This window comes from Callospermophilus lateralis, chromosome 13, assembly GCF_048772815.1.
Source record: "Callospermophilus lateralis isolate mCalLat2 chromosome 13, mCalLat2.hap1, whole genome shotgun sequence".
NCBI classification, from domain to species: domain Eukaryota; kingdom Metazoa; phylum Chordata; class Mammalia; order Rodentia; family Sciuridae; genus Callospermophilus; species Callospermophilus lateralis.
Window position 1 is genome coordinate 81,735,207 of NC_135317.1, and position 15,287 is coordinate 81,750,493.

Here is a 15,287-nt window from a genome sequence, read left to right on the forward strand (position 1 = left end):
TGACTCAGTTTGGAACAGGAGTTAGTCAAAAATGCTTCCGGGGGGCAGGGATTGGTTTTGCTGAAGGATAAGGAGATGAAGGAGTAAAAAGAGATAAGGCTACCTTGGTAGGCAGGGCAGATCCCTGGGTATGGGCTTTTGTTATGACACCAATTTATATATATATATTTTTTTATTTATTTATTTTTTAATTTTTTTAAAATATTTTTTTTAGTATTCGGCGGACACAACATCTTTGTATGTGGTGCTGAGGATCGAACCCGGGCGGCACGCATGCCAGGCGAGTGCGCTACCGCTTGAGCCACATCCCCAGCTCCAACCAATTTATATTAATTTCCATTAATTTTTCTAGATATAAAATTAAAAAAGTAAATACATATAAAGATTATATTCATATTAGAATGAAAGGAAAAACTTGATGGTAATTTGACGGGATTGAAATTCATATAGGTGACTGAACATTTTCCTTGTTTTAAAATCAATCTTCACTTTGTAGAACAGTGTTGCTGTATGGTGTTAACAGTATAATTCACTGCTTCTGTTTATATTAGGAAAGTGATTCATCAATGATCAAAGAAATCTAGGAAATGTGAATCAATTTTTTTGAAAAAAATGAATCAGGTCCTTTGTAAATACTGTTTTTTTTTAAAAAAATATGCATTCTGATCCAAGTTCTCAGGATTTATTAAATTTGTAACATTTGGATTATGTTTGTTACCTTGAAGTTACTATTACCTTAAAAGGCAATTAATTGCATTGGGATAATTTTTTAAAGTAATGAATAAGTGTTAATGATAAATTAACTGAAAACAATTTATGTATTAACTTAAGATAATTACTATTCCATTTATTAAAGTTAGATCCTCCATGGATTCTGGATTCCAAAGATCCAAACTATGTTCATTCAAATAATAAATCTGCATTTTAAAAAAACAGTTCATAATTTAAACTTTTGTCTATACCACATTTACCCTTTAATTTATTAGTGCTTTATTCATTTCTCTAGTAAAATATATTAACTAATTGATTTATGCTTTAGATATAGAACAGGTGTGGTCTATATACAACAAACCTCAAAATTTGGAATAATCAAATATGAGTTAGAGGCTCACAGCTCTCTAATGCAACTCCAAGGGGCACCTTTCACATGACTACAGCCTGAATAGCAACCAATCCTCTAGGTGTGAAAAAAGACTGCTATAGGGACTGTGAAATGCTCAGGGGAAGGATAGCTTAATTCAATAAGCTGATTATTTAATTGAATTTTTTAGCCATTTTCCAAACTTTATTGGAGGACACCTTAGTACAAAGGGTATTCAAAGGTGTGATTGTACCAGAAGTTTCTGTAGCTTACGTGTGAGAGACCCTGGCATAAATGATTTCTTCTTGGCAGAACCTCCCATGGTGTTTTTGTTTGTTTTATTTTTATTTTTGTTTTTGCTTTCCAGTACTGGGGATTGAACCCATGGCGTTTGCAGACTAGTGCTCTACCACTGAGCTATACCCCCAGCCCTCACAGTTTTAAAAATGCATTATGAATCTATAAGCAAGGACCATAACAGACGTTTTTTTTCCCCCTGAGCTTATTGTACTATGGAAATGGTTTTTGACCGACTTTGCAATACTAATGTTCCAGGGTCTTCTTGGTCTAGTTGTTTTGTCATCGTAAATGATCAGATTGATGGCCCATTTTTGTGGATCTGAAAGAACAGGCAGGGAATCCAGAATGGGAGACTGAGTAAGCAACAGAGAAAAATACTAAAATTCTGTAGATGCTACAAAAAAGAAAATAAGCATTCCATTTTTTTATACTCAAAAATTTAAAATACTACTTTGCTTAACGATAGTCTACTATAATGATATGATCATTTATATCTATTTAAAGGAGAATAACAAATGCTTCATCAATGATGAATCCAGCGTGCTGTTAACCCAAATAGAAGCTTCATATTAACACACACACACACATGCATATATGTAGTATTGTGAATTCCACATTGAGTTAATATAATGCCTTTCTATCTGTAGTACTCAGATCAAAGATATCTTTTTTTCCCTTTCTTGCCTTACCTGGTCTTCCCTTTTCCCTGCCTGGTAATGGTCATTGTCCTCAACTGTTTAGAATATTTAAGGATTAGAAAATGTGGGATTTCAGTTCTCATTTTGATTGCATGGAAAGGTCTAGGTGGTTGGTCATTTTTACCATGTGGATATGCTGAAACAGAAGGTAGTGACTATTCGTGTTGACAACAATCCTGGGATACTTAGTTAACCACGACTGCTTTGACTTTGTATTTTTCATCAGATTGTGACTTTTTTTTTTTTTTCAGAGCAGTTTAGAGTGAACTTTTGTTTTGAACAACCAACAGACGGGTGGAATCCCCCAATTCCACCATTTGCTTCCTAGTGCAAAGAAGTAATTATTTTATGGTTGCATACTTCCCTGATTTTTGTTCACTCAGTTTTAATGGTTAGCTAAGGATGAGACCATTTCTTATCACTTAAAATATCTCCCATATTTAACAATTTTTCTGAATTGTTTTCCTTTGACATCGTGAAATGAAACCCACATTTTTTTGTAATTACACACCGAACTATTATAAAAATGAAGTGTTAGAAATCAATTCAAATGTTAAATACAAAGGACATCCTTGGCTCATTAAGTAAAAATATCTCATTTAATGGGCAAGAAAGCACTGGAGCACACTGAACCCTGACACAAAGCAAATTATTTAAGTGATAAATTATATTTTATGGGGAGTGTAAAAGTTAATAATACTCAGGGGCATGGTAATAAATGCAGAGGTGTAACTAACTTCATTGACTGCTTTACTTACAAACATGCCATATGTACTTAGTTACTTGAGATGATCCCCCAAAGAGAATAGAAACCACACCAAGATTCATACAGTCACCCTAATATGGCTATTTTCGAGGCATATTTGATATAAAATTATTTCCATCCATCCTCTTTGTTGGTTCCTTCTGTCATTTGCAACATTGTGCTTTCTTCATTTTTTGTTTTCACTTTTGGTTAAGTATTTGACCTTGTGGCAGTTAAAGCTGCAGCCTGCTCCTTATCTCTCGGCAGCCCTCATAAAATCAGCCATGCAAGTCATCCTCCCCGGTGCCCCACGAATGACCTCAGACCTCATTCAAGAGGACCAACATGGTGTAGGAAGAAATGGGTGCGTTGGCTTTTGTGTTGGCAGCCCCCTAGCTCTTTCCTAAGCAAACTCTTCTCTGTGGTGTTGAACAGGTCCATAAACACACGTGGTCAACAACCTCTGTCTGTGCTTTGCTGTGAGGCAGAGATCTGTCACCGGGCTGTTTCCATGCACAGGGATGGTGGGAAGAGTCACAGCAACAGTCTAGGTAATTACAGGCATGGATTGAGATTGAGGTTGAAGAAATTCCTTTATTAAAGAATGTATCTGATGTTTATATTCCTTCTATTTTAATGCTCCTTTAAATAAAATGTGTTCATCTTTTTACTGGGCCCCTCCCTGGTTTTAGCTCATGAGTAAATTCTGATGCCATACAGTTTTGCCTCTGTTGAGGTAAAACTGTAGCTTCTTGGTGCTATGTGAATGGTTTTTCCTCCTCCCCAGGACTTACAAAACAATATAGAGTCTGCTGGATTGCTCTGAGGTTAGTTGCAGAACAGGAAGAAGCAATTTCCCTTAACGGCAGAACAAATAGGACTTTATCGTGGTGTCTCACATCTCTCCAGTGGTTGCATGTTGTAGTTCCTCTGCCTGGTTGCTTTTCCTTCTTCTTCCTTCAGCAAAGTTCAATTGATGTTTCAAGTCTATCTCAGACATGGAGCCTTCTGAACTTTCTCCTCTTCAGGTTCTTTCTATGCAACTTCCCTTATACATTTGTGCTACCACAGCGTTCCTATATTTTGTCTATTTGTATAAACAGCTATGCTGTAGGTTTTATGAGTATATAAAACTTGCTTTGGTTGGGACCAGGGGTGTAGCTCAGTGGCAGAACACTTGATTATTGTGTACTAAGGCCCTGGGTTCAAACCCCAGCATGACAAAAATAAATAGATAGATAGATAGATAGATAGATAGATAGATAGAAAGAAAGAAAGAGTATTGACCTGGGGGTGGGGAGAAAACTTCCTTTGGTCACCACTGGTTATCTAACACTGAGCATAGAATGGTCAATAATGAGGGAGGCAGGAAGAAAAGAAGGAAGAAGAGAAGGAAAGAGGGGAGGAAGGAATGAAGAAAATGATGCCTTCCCCTTGGGAGTGAGGGAACCTCAAACGCTTGCCTAGTAGAGAACTGGTTGAATTTCAGTCCTGGCTCTTTCTCTCTTAAGGTCGAGGGAGAAAAGAATAGAAAGGGAGGAAGGGAGAGGGATGTTTGAGAAAGGAGAGAAAGAGTGATACATCTGTCCTCACTTCTGGACTATGGCCTCCATGAGGGCAGAGAGACTCTTTGAGTCTGAGTTCCTACAGCCCAAAAAAAGTGCTTAGGACATAGTTGCACTTAACTTATATTTATTGATATTAAATATCAAACTATTGATACTTGAGAAATCATGTCAGATTGCTTTATATATGTAACAGGGAACTTTAAGGGGAAGGATTGTGAAGCTGGATCGCTGGAAAATGGAGGACGATTAACATGGAATTGAAGAGGTTTGAAGAGGTACGAATAACTGTTGGCCAGTACTGGAAGGTTGAGGTCAGTGGCCAACAACCTGCGGTGAGTACCAAGAAGGGCTGTACTTTTATAGAAGGTTTTCATTAATTTTTCAGCTTGTTTTCTAAAGACAGAAATGATTTATATTTGGAAAAAATCAAAGATGACCATCCATAAACAAAATGGGGAACCAGTTTCCGAAAAGCATCATTGCACACGATGAAATGTTTGTAAGGTACGAGTTGGTTATTCTAAGACGATGACGTGCATTGAGAGCTGTGTTCACATTTTGGAGAGTTATTATCAGAAACTGGATTAATTGTTTAAGAATTTAAAATTCTCTTTCTTGGTCTGGATTATAATCACCATTAAATCCAAATAGGATCCAGGCATGGTGACTCATGCTTGTAATTCCAGCTACTTAGGAGACGGAGACAAGATTTCTAGGTCAACTTTGCAACTTAGTGATAACTTATTTCTGAATAGAAAATAAGGGCTGGGGATGTAGCTCAGTGGGAGAGAGTTTGTCTAGCATGTACAAAAGCTCTTGGTTCTATCCCCAGCATTGCAAATAAACAAACAAACAAATAAATAAAGGAGGCTGAGAGTGATGCTCAGTGGTAGAGCACTCCTAGGTTTGATCTCTAGTACTGCTAAATACACACACACACACACACACACACACACACACAAATTCATTTTGCTAGAATAATCTGATCCTTTGGAAGTAATTTTGGACACTGCATAGCCAGTCCAATTGGAGCTAACCAGAGTCTGCCTGGAACTTCTGTGCCTGAAGTGTTAGTTGAAAATGTTGGTGATATTCTTTGACTTTCCATAGCGGATCTTCCTGAGAAATCTGCCTTCACTAAATATACAGCCAAGTGTTAGAGAGAAAGAGAGAGAGACTCTAGATGATATTATTTGACCATCTGGATCTAGTCTGGCGCTAAAATAGAAGCTGGAACTATCTTTGGACTTTTCAATAGGTGAACTTTGATTAAATAAATTTGAGTTAGTTGCCTTTCATTTGCAAGAGAAAGAATCTCAACCCATTGTAATTTGTGAGGGTAATTAATGACTCAGGGTGCTTGCTGTTGAGGGCCCTGTTTGATCTGGTCTTCTTTAATGGTGATAAATATATCTTTACCAAGTATCCTCTTTCTCATTAAATTAGAGTTACAATCCTTAGTGAAAATTGAGTTGAACTGTTTTCAATGATTATCTAGAATAAGGCAATAGCAATTAGAGTTTGGATGTGTGTTTGACTTTTGAACACATTCTCATATGCCTACCAGACTTCTTCCAGGAGTTGGCTCTAGGGAAGGGAACTTTGCCTTAGTACCCTTAGTACCCTTGGCCCCGGCACAGTGCCTGCCCTGCCTTAGGTGACCCCTGAACATTCCTTGGTTTTGATTGACTTACCTACCTCATAGGTGCAGGACAGGCTTTCCACCCCATTCCGTGCCTTCCTCCCCACCTTTCTTCCTTTTAGGAGAGAAATATTTAAAATATTAAAAAGGACAGAGATTTATGTACGAAGATTTTTGTAACGATGTTTCCAGCTCACGTGAACAACAATTAATATTTTGTCCTTTTTTTTTTTCAGGTCTTTTTAATCTTCCCACTTTGATCTTTTTCAACTTTTTTTTCTTCCATCTTTTGGGTAAGGACTATCATGACTTCAGTGTATATCTTTTCTGTTAATTTTCTATAACTTTACACATGTGTATGCATCTGTCAGTAATATATATCATTGCTTTGTGTGTGTGTTTAATAAGTTAGGTTAATGGACTCATATTTTTCAACTAACAATATGCTTTTGTGATCTATCCATTTTTATTCCTTTCAACTTCAGTGAAATATTTCATTGAATTTACTATAATTCATATATCTTTTGATGGACACAATAGCTTCTTTGTAAGAGTCCTTTATAAAAGCCTGTTTTCACAGGCAAAGCCATTACACTGTTTTTGAGATTCATAGTCATTGCAATATAAATTTCCAGATGGAATCACTGGGAAGCAATTAGAAAAATTAAACGGAACTTCAATATGATCATTTTTACTGGGTGCAGGTCTTATTCTGCTTCTCTTACATATTAATTGTGTTGATACAAGAGATTTTTTTTTACCTTATTCTTTTTTTAAATGCTTGTCTCTGACTTGTTATAAGAATACATGTTAGCTTTCTGTTACTGTGACAATATACTCAAGATAATCAACTTATGAGGACGAAAGAGTTATTTTGGCTTATGGTTTCCAGTCCATGGTCATTTTGCCCTGTAGATTTTGGACCTTGATGTTAGAACATCAAGGAGGCGAGCTTGTTCTGGAGCAGAGCTGGTCAGCTCATGGGTGCAGGAAACAGAAGTGGAGAGGAAGGGGCCAGGGTCCCAGAATCCCCTCAAGGGCATGCCCCCAATAACCTAATGTCCTTCCACTAGGCTCCACCTCCTGCAAGTTCCACCATCTATCAATAGTTCCACAGTCTGGGGACCAAACCTTTTGCATGCAGGGGGACATTTAAGATCCAAGTCATAACCAGTGGCACGACCTGTCATTGCAGCTTTATGACCTCTTCGTGGTTCTTTGAGCTCCAGGCACAACCCACCTTGTGCCTGCTGGTCTCTCTGCGACAAACATGTGGCATCCTCTCATGTCTTTAAGGTCTCTTCTACAATGTCACATCTCAGAGAGGCCTCCCTGACTGTTTTGCATATGCTTCAGCCCCTCACAGCCACTCCAAACCTCTTTTATTTTGGTCATCTTTTTCTCTGTATTATTTAATTAGTTCTTTTCACACTATATATTCTAATTTTTAAAAAATTTATTGTTGATCTTGTCGATGAGACTGAGGTTCTATGAAAGCAGAGATTCTACCAGTTCTTTTTTTTTTCCATTGTCATATCCTTGTTGCCTAGAACAACAAATGGCATATAATAATGCTTAACAGTGTGTTGAATGAACAAATGGAAAGCAGAATATAGAAGTACAGCAAGTACAACGTGGAAGAAAGAAAAATGTAACCATAAACTGATCTAGAAGTAAAGTTTTATTAATGTTGATTTTTGAGACTGCGTGGCATATGGAATAAAACCATAAAAATATTGTTCTAATATTTTTGGCTACTATAAGCAATTCCAAAAATATTACATTTTAAGGGTATCATCATATTCTCTTATATTGGTTGAACTTTGGGGCATTTTTAAATTTTTGATTTTGTAAATAACATCATAATGAGAATAATCATGCATGGATTTTCATTTATGCTTTGGAGTTTTACAAATAATCTACTCATAAAAGTCGAATTCCTGCAAATGAGTGAATGACGCATATATTTTCCTCCAAAGACACTATAGGGAATTACCCTCCCTCCATGCTGCATGAAAACTATTCATTGCATTCTCATCATTATCTTCACATAAACTAAGTTGCCTATCTTGTTTTATTTTGATCCCTTTGGCAGACAAGAAAGAGGAGAGAAACTTAACTTATCTCTGACCTTTTAACCTTTAGGAGGAAGCATGGCAATGGAGGACAGTGTGGCAGTGTGAAACTTCTTGTCCCAGTGAGTCAGGAGAAAGGAGACACAGTCTTCCCTCAGGATCCATCAGATTGTTCCAGGACCTCTCCAGACACCAGAATCCTCAGATGCCTAGTCCCTTATCTAAAAATAAAGTAGCATTTGTCTATAGCCAATGTACAATTCTCCTCTATATTTTAAATCATTTCTAGGTTATTTACCCAAATTCCAAGTTGATACCTGTTATCCTGTATTGCTTAGGGAACAATGACAAGGTAAAAAGTCTGTACTTTTTCAGTAGAGACACAATTTTTTTAAAAAATGTTTTCAATTCATGGTGAATTGAATTTATGGGCATGGAAACCGAAAAGCATACTTGGTTCGATGGGTAGTTGGATGGATCTAGAGGAATTCTGAAGGAAAATGTGTTGAACTTCAAATGTGGGACTTGAAAAAGAGAATGCTTGAGTATCAAACTGTGGGTGAACATCTCAGAGGAAAGCAGAAAGGGTCAGATGGGCTGGTCAGTCCTGTAATGAGCCTCTCTTCTCGGCTACTTTGATCATACATTGATTCTTGTCCTTCTGAGATTTCTTTCTCTGAGATTCCCCTGAGTTGGTTATTATAGTGGATATGACAATTTGACCATTAAATCAGTCTATTTATTTTTTCTATTCTTTTTTTTTTTTTTTGTACCAGGGGTTGAACTCAGGGGCACTCAATCACTGAGCCACATTCTCAGCCCTATTTTGTATTTTATTTAGAGACAGGGTCTCACTGAGTTGCTTAGTGTTTTGTCATTGCTAAGGCTGACTTTGAACTCGAGATCCTCCTGCCTCAGGCTCCTGAGCTGCTGGGATTACTGGCATGCACCACTTTAAACAAGCAAGCATCCAGTTTGGAAAGCAGACCCTAGAAAACCCAGGCAGATCTTTGATTTAATCAATTTTCCTCTTTTATTTCTATTTTTTCCCTTGTTGCATAAATGCTACTAGAGAAGCATGGTTTTTCAACCAGGTGTTGAGACCCATAGCAAAAAAACCAAACCAAAACCACTTAATTGTTTCATGTCCTGCAAGAGACTCAGGCTTTGAGGAGAAAAAAGGACCAGGACCTCACAACGTTCCTTGGGGAAGAGAGAGAATAGCTTATGCTGAGGAAATGGATGAGGCTGAACCCCTGGAGATTCTGAGCTAGAACTCTGCCTTCAGGGGCCCCTCTGTAGCAGTATAGTCCACAGAACCTACTGTGAGGAGAAACATGGTCTCTGTTTGTGCTGTTCAGTGTAGAAGGCACTAACCAGTCACCTGTGGCTCCTGAGTACTTGAAACAGGTCTGTGGTGAGTGAGGAAGTGAATTTTAAATTTTGTTGGTTTAATTAACTTAAATTTAAATATCCACATGTGGCTTGTGGCTACCATATTGAACCATGCAGCTCTATAACAGTTTTACTTTTATTATGGGAAGAACTTGGATCAATACAATTGTCCACTGATGATCCTATCCACTTTTTATTATAGATCAGAAAATGCCATGAGTGAAAAAGATATTTGGATATTTGGATAGGCAGTGAATAAAACATGCAATACACACACACACACACACACACACACATATATATATGATGTCCAAATTTTTTAAGAGTAATTAATACCGTCTAAGAGATTACTTTTGCTCTACCTATGTACATTTGTACCCCATTCTACTTTTTCTGCTCAAAATAAATCTTTTCAGGCAAGATTAAGTTGCTATAAACTACTTGGGGGAAAGTGGAGAGGATTTGTGATATTAAAAAGCCATGTTTAGGATGTCTCACCTAGAAAAAAAGGTCCTCCTTGTCTTTATATTATCTATAAACATCTATTTTCAACAAAATTGTCTCAGTATTATATTTGAACATGATCAAATAATATTATTGATCACTTTCTTATATTATCTTGTTTAATCCTTTTATCAACCCAATGAGTAAGTAGAGAGAGTGATATTTTCTCTGTGTTACAGATGGGATCATGTGGGAAATGAGGTGACTTGTTCTTGGTCATTGAGGATTGGAACCCAAACATTTTACTCATTATCTATTTTTTTCTCCCTGCATGCAAGTTATTTTAGTTAGTGAGGTTACTTGATTTTTGAAATCGATAACTGATTCTTTTAGTATCTACATAACGTCACGACTTCGAGTTTGTGTGGCCTCACCCTTGTAATTCCCATGCTTCAAATGGTAGAAAGCTTCGATTCATGTCAGTTGTTGAAAATTAATGGTCCACACACTCATATTTTATTTAATAAATATTAATGGGTGGATTTGGCAGAGGGCAGGGGGCTATTTTAGACCTTTACTGTAAAGAGGATCATTATCACATCCCCAAATTTGATTTCTAGAGTGCATCTTTATCAATATGTATTAGACACTTGGGTTGGTTCTAACTGTGCTTCCTGGCCCACCCTGCAGAACACCTCTCCAGTTGTGTCACTTCTGTTAAGTGTATTCCAAGAATGCACTCATTTAGCAATTTTGTCCTTCAGCAAGGGTTGTTCCATCTTTGAGATATAACTCGATTATTGTTGTTGGATTCTGTCAGCACATGATACAACAGAAATCCTAAATCAATAACACTTTTTATTCCTACACAATTGATGCATAACAGCCTTCTTCACATCAAGGTTTAATGTGTTGTAAATTAATTATCTGGAATGAACACAGGGTCAATGGACCTTGGTATGACCAGGATGTAATGCTGAAGTGTTCTATTTCCTCCTCCACTTGGAAGCATGAATGCCTGTCTGTCTTCTGTGCATGCTTGTTAAGCCATCCTCTCCAATAAACTCCCTTAAAACTAGTTAATGCCCTCTAGGGATTGATCTATACAAAAAATAAATTTGCTTTGCCATAAATTTGTTAAATTATTTTCTTCATTTTAGGAAAAAAAGAAAGAAAGAGAAAAAGAGCATTTTTTATTTGTGATACATCTAGTGAGCTTTTTAAAATTAAGAACACATAATTGGAATTTAGAATTGCCAAACTGATTAACACATTTTCCTTTAATTCCAAGTACCTAAGAATATTTGTGCAAATACATGTAAGCTTTTCCTTTCCTTTTTTTTTTTATCTGCCACTTACTTTGGAAATGAGAATAATTGTTTATTTTTTCAGAATTCATTTCAAAAAAGAAAACTTTATTTGAACCATAATCTAAATGTGGATATGATGGCAATCCCATTTCAAATGATATAAAATCAGGTATGGTAAAGTGGATTTTCTATCAGAAGCAGAGCAATTAAAAAGCAGGAACTCACTAAGTTTCAAAGTACTCAATTTTCAATTTTCTTTAAAATAAGAATAGAAGAGGCAAACTCCATTATAGTTTCGAGGGTAGCTCTGCTATTAGTAGCTATAGAAACAAGGTAACTAGGTAGTGAATAAGAGAGAAAAAGGGAGAAAGGGAGGGAGGGAGGGAGGGAGGGAAGGACGGAAGGAGAAAGAAATAGAATATGAATAGAGGAAAGAAAACCATAAACCTAGCTGTAACACTAAGTGCTGATATTCGGAGTTAGGGACCTGGGAATTGGGAACCGATTGCCCAACATCTTTGCTAGTTTGTCAGTACTACCTTTGCTAGTAATGTCACTTCATTGTTAATGCCTGTTTTCTCTGGGATTCAGGTATACTAAGTAAGACACAAACAAAATGAATATAACCATCTTCAAAGAAGAAGTAACGAAGAAGAGGCATATAAATACATAAGCACCCAATTGCAGGAGGCACACTGGGGTCAGCTCCATCATGTTTTACAGAAGCCTGTTTGCTTCTGTCAAGTTAAGGGACGGAGAATGGAACCAAATCTACTTTACTTCCCTTGACAACGAGGTCAACACCACTTGTAAATCTGACCTCCTCCCACTGCAGCTGTGTCGCAGGCGGGGATCTCAGTGGGACACTGAAATCACACAAGACGGGCACATTTTCCAAACGCCAACTTGCCACATGCCTGGTTGGAAATGCCTCTGATCTTAGTTTAAGTTCCCCAGTAATATTTTCAGCTTTAGAGTTTATCCCCACATCTGTCCTGGATCATCAAAGTGTATTACATTGTTGTCTGATCTTTAGAAACAAACACCCTAACAACCAAGCTGGATGCGCTACATGGGGCACACTTGGAGTGGGTTTTCTTACTAGTTCAGAGCTTTAGAGGACTGTGGAGGTATAAAATACAGTCTCTGCATTTCTATTATGAGGCAGAAATGATAAGATGACCCCCTAGATATAATTACTAAAACCTAAGCTTCCATAAAAGAGAGTCATACATTTTCAAGGCATCATTATTTCGGACTACTTACTACACTAATAAGGAAGTCAGTGTGTACCATATAGCAATAAATACACAGAAGCAACAAATAACTTTAGGATTTCAGTATGAAAATATATCCAAAGAGGCACTAACATATAATAATGGTGAACAGCTGGAGTCAGCATACTAGAGCTAACAACCAAATCTAACCAGTTTCCTCCCCATTTTTGTAAATTAAGTTTTACTGACATAACCACACATATTCATTTATATATTGTCTGTGTCTGCCTTCCCACTGTGATGGCAGAATTAAAACAGTTGTGACTGTACAACTTGCCAAGGGGCTGCTAAGAAGCTGAACGAATCTGCCAAGCTAAAAGTATTTACTATCTTACTCTTTAATGAAAAAGTTTGATGACTCCTTCAAGAATGTAGGTTTTTGAGTACTGACATCATCATATACTGGCTGTGGTACCTGACTCAGGGATTCATTATGCCTCAGTTCCTAATGTATAACATGGGCACACTGATAGCAATTTCCCCTTACGTTGCTGTGGAGTTTGCATGAGATAATGCATATTACTTTGGGAGTTGACCTGCCATGTAGTCATCAGTACTGTTTTGTTACCCCCCCCCCGCCCCCTACTCTCAAACTTCCCAGATAGGATTCTAGATCCCTACTTGCATTAGTCAGATTTTCTTTGTTGTGATAAAAATACCAGACCGGAGCATAGTGGAAGATGGATGCGCTACATGGGGCACACTTGGAGTGGGTTTTCTTACTAGTTCAGAGCTTTAGAGGACTGTGGAGGTATAAAATACAGTCTCTGCATTTCTATTATGAGGCAGAAATGATAAATGATAAACTGTAGACATGTTATCTGCTAGGATGTAACAGGAATGGATTCTAGTCCATTTTCCAGTAGCCTCTTCGTTTCCATCTGACACCTCCTGAGGACAGTCTTTACTGTCTGCATTCCCATTGGCACTCTGGTCTTTTGGACTCCCAGTAGACTAGCCCCTTAACCCCTGATTATCACCTTATAAGTCTTCTCCAGACTGCATCTCCAAACTTTTCCAAGACCTCCCACTATTTCCAAAGACTTCTGAATCACATGGTAAGGTATGACGAAGCAATGACTACGCTTCTTGGTACCAATTTCTACATTGATCAGCTTTTCCTAATGTGACCAAAAACCTGACAATAACTGTTTAGAGGAAAGATTTGTTTTGGTTTATAGTTTTAGAGATTTGAGTCCATGGTCAGTAGGCTCTATTTCTTTGGCTTGAGATGTGAGGCAAAGCAAAATGACAGAAGGACATGTCTGAGGGAAAAACTGTTCAGCTTATGCAGTTGCAAAGGAGAGAGAGAGAGAGAGAGAGAGAGAGTGCACTTCTCAGGAAGAAGATAAACACAAGACATACCCCCAGTGACCTACTTCCTCTAACTAGGTCCCACCTCTCAGTAATCCATTCAGGTATTGATCCATGTAATGGATCGATCCACTGATAAGGTCAGAGTCCTCACAATCCAATCCTTGCCTAAACGCCCCACTTCTAAACATTGCTGCATTGCCTAGTGTATGTGCTTTTGGGGAACATGCCAAATATAAATCATAAAATACTAAAATCATGTTGACTTTTTATAAAGCCAAGGACAATTAAAAAAATTCTAAATTTGCAGGTACTAAGACTCTTATTCTTCAAAACACACACACAACCAGCATTTCTTGTTAGACAGAAGAGGCAACAGGGACATCAGCCATCCACGGTATCTTCATTCATTATTTTAAATCCCTAGGAGTGCCCAGATTTTGGCACCAAATTTAGTTCCCAAAGAAATTTACTCACTTGTTCTTAAAATACACCAGCAAGAATGCCAGAAGCAGGTCTCAATCATTTTGCCTGGCAGGGGTACAAAATGAAGCAAACAGCAGAAATATGGACGGGAGACTGCTCATTCTGAAAGAGCCAAGGCCACATCTTCAAACTCTTCACTTTGTGTCCTTTCAAACAGAATAAGAGTCAGCATCCTGACACACCCAGAACAAGGAATCACAGGGAATGATGTTCCGTGGCCCCTGGCCAGTTGCACTCCGGAAGGCTGCTGGGTTGATAAAGTACGTCTCTCTTCCCATGGTTTGACACCCTCTTCCTCTTCCTCATGCCCTCTCTCCTTGCTGCCCTTGGCTGTTCACGGGCCCCTCATGCATTATATCCCTCAGGTCTGTCTGCCTCAAGTGTGACTCATGCTCCAAATGATCTGTCTTCCTCTCATGCCATCTGCTGAGCAAAACTCCTCTCAGTTTCAGATCCACCTATTTCTAGCTCAAAAGGGAGCTGATCAAAGTAATCCCTTCTCCAGGAATATTGGTATCTGAAAAATATTATGTTCTGTGCAAACAAAATTCTAATTACTGCCTCTTGCTTTCTCAAGTTGACTTCCCTCTTTTCCTTAATGCCAGTACTCAGCAGTTTACCATCTCTCTTTTTCTGAAAGATTGCCAAATCTTGTACTAAATCAGATTTTTAAATTATATCATCTCATTTAAAAATACAGGTTGAGTGTCCTTTTCTAAGATGCTTGGGGCCAGAAGTATTTCAGATTTGAAATGTTTGCCTAGATTTATTGGTCAAATATCTCTAGTCTGAAAATACAAGATTGAAATACTTCAAAACCCAAATGTTTAAGAATTCAAATGTTTAAGAATTCAGATTTCAGATTTTCAGATTAAAAATGCTGAACTGGTATATCCATGAATGGTGTGCCCTCTTTGTGCCATATTGGATCAAATGTGATGGTATACTACTT